General features: G+C 34.9%; 1 non-coding gene across 1 annotated transcript; it reads right to left on the minus strand.

The window, feature by feature from the left end:
- Positions 1-11: 11 nt before the first annotated feature.
- Positions 12-225, minus strand: LOC147499715 (small nucleolar RNA U3). Its single transcript, XR_015197280.1, has one exon. It is a non-coding gene; the product is annotated as a small nucleolar RNA U3 (small nucleolar RNA).
- Between the last annotated feature and the right edge of the window lie 8,922 nt (positions 226-9,147).

Raw genomic sequence — 9,147 nt, forward strand, 5'->3', positions numbered from 1 at the left:
AAAGGGTTGAAGGCTTGTCAGACAACCGCACGACCACCCCAGAAGCCCGAAGGCTGCTGAGAACGATCCTCTATAGCAAAGTGAGCCCATCAGGATCACCAGCCATTAATCACGCTCTGGTCGCCCGGTCCTGTTTCATCTACCAAGCTTTGGTTACCGTCTCTTGATTACTCAAGGAAACAGAGGTACTTCCCTATAGAACAGATCCTGTTCAAGTAAGGTCGTGACTATCACTTCCACAGAAGGGTTTAAATACTTCGTACACGGGCGTCTCTGACTGGTGTGGGACTAAAGACTTAACGTTTCTGCTCTTACTAAAGCTACTTTGTACAATCACTTCCACGTAAGAGGTTAAGTAAACGCGATCGATGAAGGATGGAGTACTATAACACATCTAATCAGTTGGCTTTATCACCATTACTTCTTTTTTGTGTAACAGATGTATCTTGAAGAATACTTCAAAAGTTTAATTGTTGTACTTTTATTCACTGACCTTCACAGAAGATTGTTCGAATAGAAATTTGATTATGATGATTGCTCATGGTCAGCACTACTGTGCCTGATAACATTACAATCGTTGTAACCAACATGATAGTAACCCTTAATCACTTGCCTGATAACACACATACTTTTATTTGTTTTTTGCTAAGTAGGATTGAAATTCATTAATGAGAAAAACAAAAAAGAAAAGAACTGTACAGTGTTGGAGAGTAAGGAGTGCTAGCCTCCTACATCACCAGTGCACACTCAAGCAAACCTATAGTAGATTTCGTCTGGTACCTCCCACCATGGCCCAAAATATCGCCGAGATATTCGATAAATATCTTGGTAAATACACCGATCGATATTTCGATATATATCCACCGAATATTGATATATCGAATTTCCGATATGAAAGTTTATACACCATATAATCGATATTTCGAGATAATCGATATATATCAGTTGACTTTTTGACCAATTGTTAATAACTTAATATTGAAATTTCCGAAATATCTGAAATATCCAAGATATATCGGTGAGATATCGAGATATATCGGTGAGATATCCGATATTTTAGAAACTTTGATTTGGTCACCAAAAAAATATCCGATATATCCGATATATATCGGTTTTGGGTACACCGATATATTAACCGATATTGAAATTTTGGTCCTTGCCTCCCACCACACATCAGAATCAAGCATTCGGTCCCTAATTCTACTCCAAAATTTGCGGCTTTATCGGTGATAAAATTCACCTCTCTCCGGTACTAGTGATAGTACAAAGGGTCAATTTGGTATGCAATTCTCTCCATCTTTGTTTCAACCGCCATGGAATTTTGCGAATTGAATCGCGGTTACATTTGCCCTTGAGTCGGATTCTCAACCCCAAATGGATGCTCCACCTTTAATGACCGCAACCTCCATGCCTTCAAGTATAGCGTTACACTTTCGGCCATATAGTTTGTTGCAATGCCAATGTTTCTATCGTAGACAAAGACAAACTCACCATTTGAGTTTCTACCAACAGCACCAACACCAGTTTCTATAGGATTGTTCTTTGCAGCTCCATCTGTATTGACCTTAGTCACATTTGTGTTAGGCAAATTCCATCTACATGGCATAATGCGTGGAGCATTTCTTGTTTTACCATCTACACACACAGAATACTGACTCTTTGAGTCTGTCGCACAATTACACAACCACCTCAATAACCTGAACTAAATAGTCTCCTCTCATTAGTACGTGCTGTTATTTTGTGTAAAACCTATAGTGTATTTCAGCAACATTGAAACTCAGCTAAAACACATCGTATCCTACCTACATTAATATCACTTATTCCAAGATGCTTACAATGAGTCACGTAAAGGCATCTCCAATTGAGAGTGTATATATAACACCTCCACATAAGTGTCACATAGGTGCCACTAAGATTTTATGACCCCTCTTACACATTAATAGTTTCCACATCTAAAATGGTATCCAATACAACAAAGTTTAAGAGTTTGTAAAATTAAAAAATTGAGAAAAATTGTCGGTCAAAGTCCGTCGCAAGGGTTTAACAAAAAAAAAACACGTCACTTTTGAGTAATGTCCGTAGTTTATGCAAACTGGGCCAACCAATAAATGACGGTCTTTACCCGTCACAAACGTTACAATTCTAAAAAAAATAAGACGTGAGTTTAAGTGACGTCCGATTTTTTTTTTAATTGGGACGTTACTTCAAGTGACGCCAGAGATGTTTATTAGCCGGATGGGGAATTCTCTACCCCCTCTATTAACTATTAGCTTATCACATGAGATTTACACTCCCCATTGGAAACATGTTTTTGACATTTAGAATGTAAATTTTACACTTTAAACAATTTGCACCCTCCATTGGAGATGCCCTAAGCAAAGTTTTTAAAATAGTCCCTATTTGAAAAGTAATTACTTACCTTCTTACCAAAATAACCCTTAATTTGGTGTCCTCTCTAATTTAATATAAGTCAAAATTGTCTTTTCATGTGTGTTCGGGAAAAAAAAATAGATCAATTGTAAGAGTTTTTAATCCTTTGGTTATTCTGGCACTATACTGCCTTCGAGTTTCGAAGATAATTGGGTGATCGGTTGCGTATGATTATGGTAAAGCTAGACAATGAAGGACAATTGGATAGATTATTGAAAGCTCATGAAAATGAGGAGGCTGCAGCTTCTGGTCAATCAGAGGAGGGTGATGAAGGACCTCAGACATATCCATTTTATATTGAAGGGTCAAAGGAGCTTTTAGAGGCTCGGATTGACATTGCTAAGTATTCGATTATGGTGGCAGCTTTGAGGCTTAAGCGTGCCAAGCGAAGAAGGGATGACCCAGAAGAAGATTTAGACACAGAGACTAATAAAGTTCTGAAGTAGGCAGGAGGTCTGGTCCTCGATTCCAGTGAAATCGGGGATGATCATCCGCTTACTGGTTGTTCATTTTCACATGATGGGAGCCAGCTCACCACTTGGTATTTCCCCATTTACTTCTTTTTGTTTTACCCCAATTGATTAATTAATGATCATCAATTGTATTCCACATTTCTGTATACTTAGCATCATCTACTTTACTCTATCCAGAGTAGAGTAGGGGAGACCAGAAGTTACGAAACATTTTTGCATCATCCACATTTCAGAAATACATAATAGGATCATCAAGGACAAGAATCCCATTCTACATGTATTATGTCTCTAAGTTGAAGTCATCAAAATGTGGCATTCAGCCCTATGTAACATAGATTAGTGCAAAATAATTACTAACTATACATCTTAGTTAATGTAGAGAATGCATATATCCTCGAATTCCACAATTAGCGATTATTGGCTACTCAGAGAGTATAGCAAATCTATTTACATTTGAGATGAAGTGTAGATGGCTGGCACATCTTCTCAAGGGGTCTTTTAAATTGTCTGGAATAACAAAAATGGAAAAAGATGTGCTGAAGTGGGAAAAATTCATGAAGCAGTACCAGGGTGAGTACTATAATCTTACTACATGTTTGTATTCATTTAAAGCTATTTTTCTCATTAATTTTGGAGTAAATAAGAAATCAACTGATGGTGCTAGGCTTGCACTCACAACTATTATTGGAGTTGTCTTTGAATTTATTGTTGGTATTTCATTCCCATCTCTTTTAGTTATACCAAGGTAATCTAATGTGAATTTCTTTATATCCTTACTCTTTTTTCTCAAGGATATATGGAAGGTGATGTTATATTAGTTTGCTTGATGGGGATTTGTATGCGTCGAAAGTGTCGGATATGGTGAGGTAAGGGCAGATTGCGTTTTATGCTGACCCAAAAGGAAGATTCAAGCAAAGTTGTACCAAGTATGTCAGTGGTTAACATAATAATTTTAATTGGAATAATGTAGGTAGACTTCTACATTGCTCTAATCGTTGTACATTACTATCAACATTATTCAAAAGAAGAAAGATGAAGAAATGGAACCAGAAAATCAACAACAATTGAAAAAGACGATTCTGACAATTTCGATAACAAAATTATAGGAACTTCTACAATTCTAATAATTGAAGAAGACGATTCAATATTGATAGAAGAAGAAAAGGTTTTAACACCAAGCCCATTACCCCAAATTCCAATATCCTCACCCCCATTACAACCACAGACTACATTGAAAGTCGAGAGGTCAAAGAAGAGATCTTTAGCTATTGTTGATTATGGGCATGATGAAACTGCAATGTCCCCTGAACCTGAAGCTGAGGTATGCACTCATAACTTAATAATTTATTTGTATATGTTGTTGTGGTATGTTTACGGAGTGTTGTTTATTGTTTAATTTTATTCCAAGAAGGAGAGATTATGAGTAGTGGGCAATGTGCATGTGATGGTTGGGGATGATATTGAAGCTGTAAATGGTATGTCAGTTGGTGTACACTTTTGTTATTTTGATATGCAAATGATACACATTCAAGTTTATTATCTAGCATAGGTAACGTGTAATATAAACAATCGGTTTATATGACATTGAGCTACCAGGGTTATAAATTCTTATCAAAGAAATTGTTTCTTTTTAATTGTTTCATTTTTTTTAGCTTCATGTATAACTGTTCTTTTAAGTGGCATGAGACTTCAACTTAAGTGTGGTTGTTTAAGTGGCGTCAAAAATGATTTAACAAAATGGCTATACAGTTATATCTCTCAATGGGTATCTTTATATCTATTTTAGTACTGAAGCATCAAGTCAAAAAAACTTGAATCACTTTTTTCTATTAGTGTTATTTGTTGAAGTTGCACACTCTTTGCTTTCAATTTGTTTTTCTTTATGTGTACTCACATGTTCCCAAGTTTCTCATTGTTTATGTGTCGCAATTGTCTTCCCAAATCAATTATCTTACCTTTTGATAATGATATTGTTAAATGGTAGTCTAAAGTTCTCTTGAGATATAAACAAAAACAAAGTATTTAAACTTTGTAGTGGGCAATATATTGAGAATAATGAGCTTGCCTTACTTCCCTTTGTGAGTGTCTTTTATATATATATATATACATATATATATATATATATATATATATATATATATATACACGGTTACTAGGATGACATTCATACTTAGAGCCCAGTTCACGTCCTTCAAGCCCAGCCCACGAACCAACAAAACACAAAACATAATTTTTGTTTACATACCTTCGTCAAACAGTTCAAACTCCAAACTCCAAATTCCAAATTCAAACTAAACTCCAAAAACTCCACACTCTAAATTCCAAATTGATCACCCCACTCCGGCATCCCACTCCGACATCTCCCGCCATCGCAAGCTTGCTTTTTTCAGGTTAGTTACTTCCCTTGTTTTGGTACTTTTCGAGTTTTGATATCAATGTTCTTCTCTCTGTTTTGTTCTACTAATAAAGCTATTATTCTTCTTTCTTTTTGTGGGACTTGTGTCGGCCTTCTCACTTGTTGAATTTTTTGGTTTGGTAGATAAGAAAAACTTTGTTTAGTGAATGGACTTCAACGGTTTTGAGGCAAACCAACTTCTCTTTCATTCCATGCGTTGGCATTTTTTATTATTAGATATGGTCAATCACTCAATCCTCATATAGGCTTCACTGAAATGCGTGAAAGTGAAGTTTCCATTTGCGCAAGGAAGATAAAGACTGATTCATTTATTCACTGGATCGGCATGCTCATTTTGAGGTTGTTGTTGGTGTGTATGCTTTTAGTGGTTATTTGTATTATCAAATACCTAATTAAGGTGATATGGTGCTTTTGATGGTTTTGAAGAGGATGGTATAACTGCTCGGTTATCTGTTAAGAATATGTTATGAATCTGTTGAATCTGTTACCTGTTGAATTTTTTCGGTTATCTGTTAAGAATATGTTATGAATCTGTTGAATCTGTTATCTGTTGAATTTTTTCGGTTATCTGTTAAGAATATGTTATGAATCTGTTGAATCTGTTATCTGTTGAAATTTTTCGGTTATCTGTTATGAATCTGTTGAATTTTTTCGGTTATCTGTTATGAATCTGTTGAGTGTGTGTTGAATGTGTGTTATGAAACTCGACGTGGATTTGAAGTGTCTTAGAGAGAAAGTTTCTAGTAGGCTCGAGAATCTCACATCATCGTCGTCGTCAACGTTTTCATCCGAGGTTGGCTTTGAAAAGTGTTGTTGATCTTGTTCTTTGAAGAGAGTAGTACAATCAAAATTTGGAATTATCATCAAAAGGAGCGGTGTGATTGTCATGTTTTGGTTCTTGTTGTTTTATTTCCATTTTGTTGTACTTGGTAATGGTTCCGTTGATGATTCCGGGGTTAAGCTTCCGTCTTCTACTAATCCGGTAAATAATGAGTTCATTGATAAGTTTCGTGTTTCGAGGTTCGGCCGATCTTGAAACTACTATGAAAGGTCTAGTTTCCAAGAGTCGGGTAGATGGAGTTCCGGAAGTTAGGGTTGGTAAAGAGTTGAATAAGAAAGATCGAGTGAAGGAGAATTTTCAGTTTATGAAAGCGTTGAAAGCGATAGAGAATAAGAGTGATCCGTGTGGAGGAAGGTATATTTATGTACATGACCTTCCTCCCAAATTCAATGAGGATATGCTCAAGGAATGTAAGAGTATTAGTCTTTCGACCAATATGTGTACATTTACAAGTAATGTTGGTCTTGGTCCTCCACTTGAGAATGTTGAAAGGGTATTCTCAAATCTTTGGATGGTATGCAACGAATCAATTTCTTTGTCGATGTGATCTTCAACAACCGAATGAAACAATGATATGAATGTCGACAAAAGATTCTTCTATTAAGGGCTGCTGTCTTTGTTCCTTTTATGTTGGCTTGGAGATTTCACGGTATCTTTGGGGATACAACATTTCAGTTCGAGATGCTGCTTCGCTTGAATTGGTGGACTGGCTTGCTAAGAGGCCTGAATGGAGTGTTATTCTGATGATTTGTCGGTCATGGAAAACTTGATGCTCCTTTTGTATTTTTAGCTCTCAACTTTACTTGTTTTATGTTTTTTCTTCACCCTAAAATCTCACCCTCTCAAGGCAACATAATGTATCTCATTGTGGAAAGCAGTGAATTAGTGTAGTAATTGATTTTGGTATAGTGATAAAACCTTGATGATTACTAAGACTTTCAAAGGACTTCGTGTCTTCGCCCCTAGGTTTTCCAAAAAAGGACGAGGCTTTTAGGGAATGAATTTTCTCTCAAAGGCTTGAGGCACATTCTGCCCAAGTCATAAACCTTCAGTGGTCTGTGTTACATTTCGTTTTTTTATTACTTATATTTTTCATCTTGGTATAAAAAAGTTTCGTTAATAGGAAGAAGAAGTGCGCCGAGATATTTGATAGCCTACAATACAAAGACAACAGACTACAAATAAAAGAGCCTAAGCTCAAACTGAAAAACCTTAAAAACTAAATTAAATGATACACTTAATATTTACACGTACACGTACCCACATGAAAAGAAAGGACGCCAAGAAGATTGCCTAACAGCATAAAGTTGTAAATTACATTGAAATTCTTCTAACCTAAAAAGTACATAAAGGCGTTGAAGTTTGGATCAAATACAACACATGACTTGTTTTGCATTCCTCAATCAATCATAAGCAAAGAAGTTGTCTTTAAAGGCACAAAACCCATACATAAAAAGGCGGTCACTTACAATCTTAAACGGATTTCCATTAGTTTTATCAAGCTACATTTACATTAGTTGTACATATATATATTCATCTAAACGATATAATCTCAATTATAATCATTTTAAGAGCCTACATTCCTTCACAACAAAATTATCAACCAAATGCTTTGGTTAATCCACAATACATATTAGATGTAAATTTTCAAACATAGATTTGAAACCGCATAGTCTAAATATCATTTTTAGATTTTTAATCCTTTTCGGCTACCATAATAATAAAACCACCATAACTCGAAAGTGATTGGCAATAGCCATGGAATGGAATGAAAAGGGTTAAGTCCATATATCAAAAAATTCAACAAGTGAGAAGACCGACACAAGTCAAAAAGAAGAAGAAAACAGCTTTATTTGGGATATTCTGATCAATTTGGAGTTTAGAGTGTGGAGTTTTTGGAGTTTGGTTTGAATTTGGAATTTGGAGTTTGGAGTTTGAAACTGTTTTATAACACTTACTAATATGTCACCTAAAGAAATTAGGAAATAAGATCTTGCTCTTAAAGATGATCCTTTCACTAGTCCAAAGGGCCCATAAACTCTCGTTGGATGGAAGGGTTATTTTCCATTTCACTTGGAAAAGTTAATGGTAAAAACTTTCCAAAAAAAAAACATAGGATAGTTAGAAAATATTTTTGTCATATAGACAATTTTATTCTAACCATATAATCTAGTAAAATCATTATCAAAGTATTTCCCTGCCAATTCATCAATCTTCTCTCAAATTATCTTAAGATACTAAAATGTGGTTTCTTTCCAATTAGAATATTGTTGTAGTTGCATTAGTGCCAAAGGCATGTAGAATTTAAGGGCAAATGGTCTCCTGTGCGTTGGATGGAAGGGTTATTGGGCATTGGCATTGCCAACATGTGGAAAAGTTTTTTTTTTCAAAAGCATCGATGTATCGGCCAATGATAAATGTAATTTTAGTTAATTAGTGTATGATAGTTAGAAAATGTTTTTGTTAGATATAAGAGCTTACAATCTTATTATCACATTAGTTGTACATATATATATTCATCTAGATATAATTTATAATCATTTTAAGAGCCTACTTCCTTATATGCTTTTTAATAATTATTAGATGTAAAATTTTCGACTTTAATTACCTGGCATAGCCCGGGTTAAATTCTATATAGCGGTCGAGGGAAAAATAGTTTTGGGATATTTATTAAGATTGAGAATCCTTTCATAGGGCCCATCTCTCTTTTTCCTTCCGTATGGTAAAACTTTCCAAAAGAAAACAAACATACTATTAACCACCAATCTAAAATCATTATCTCCCTCAATTCATCAATCTTCTCAAATTATCCACCATTTGAAAAAATGGCCATGAGATCTATCGCTCTTTTACATATTTTTATTGGATATATATTTTTTAATTATTGTCGAATTCCTCGAGTATTATTATTGCTATATATATATTTATTTTAATTTTAAAACTACCATGAATTACTCATTATTGTTATATATATATTTACTTAATTT

The sequence above is a fragment of the Coptis chinensis genome, chromosome 5 (assembly GCF_015680905.1).
Source record: "Coptis chinensis isolate HL-2020 chromosome 5, ASM1568090v1, whole genome shotgun sequence".
Taxonomy (NCBI): Eukaryota; Viridiplantae; Streptophyta; class Magnoliopsida; order Ranunculales; family Ranunculaceae; genus Coptis; species Coptis chinensis.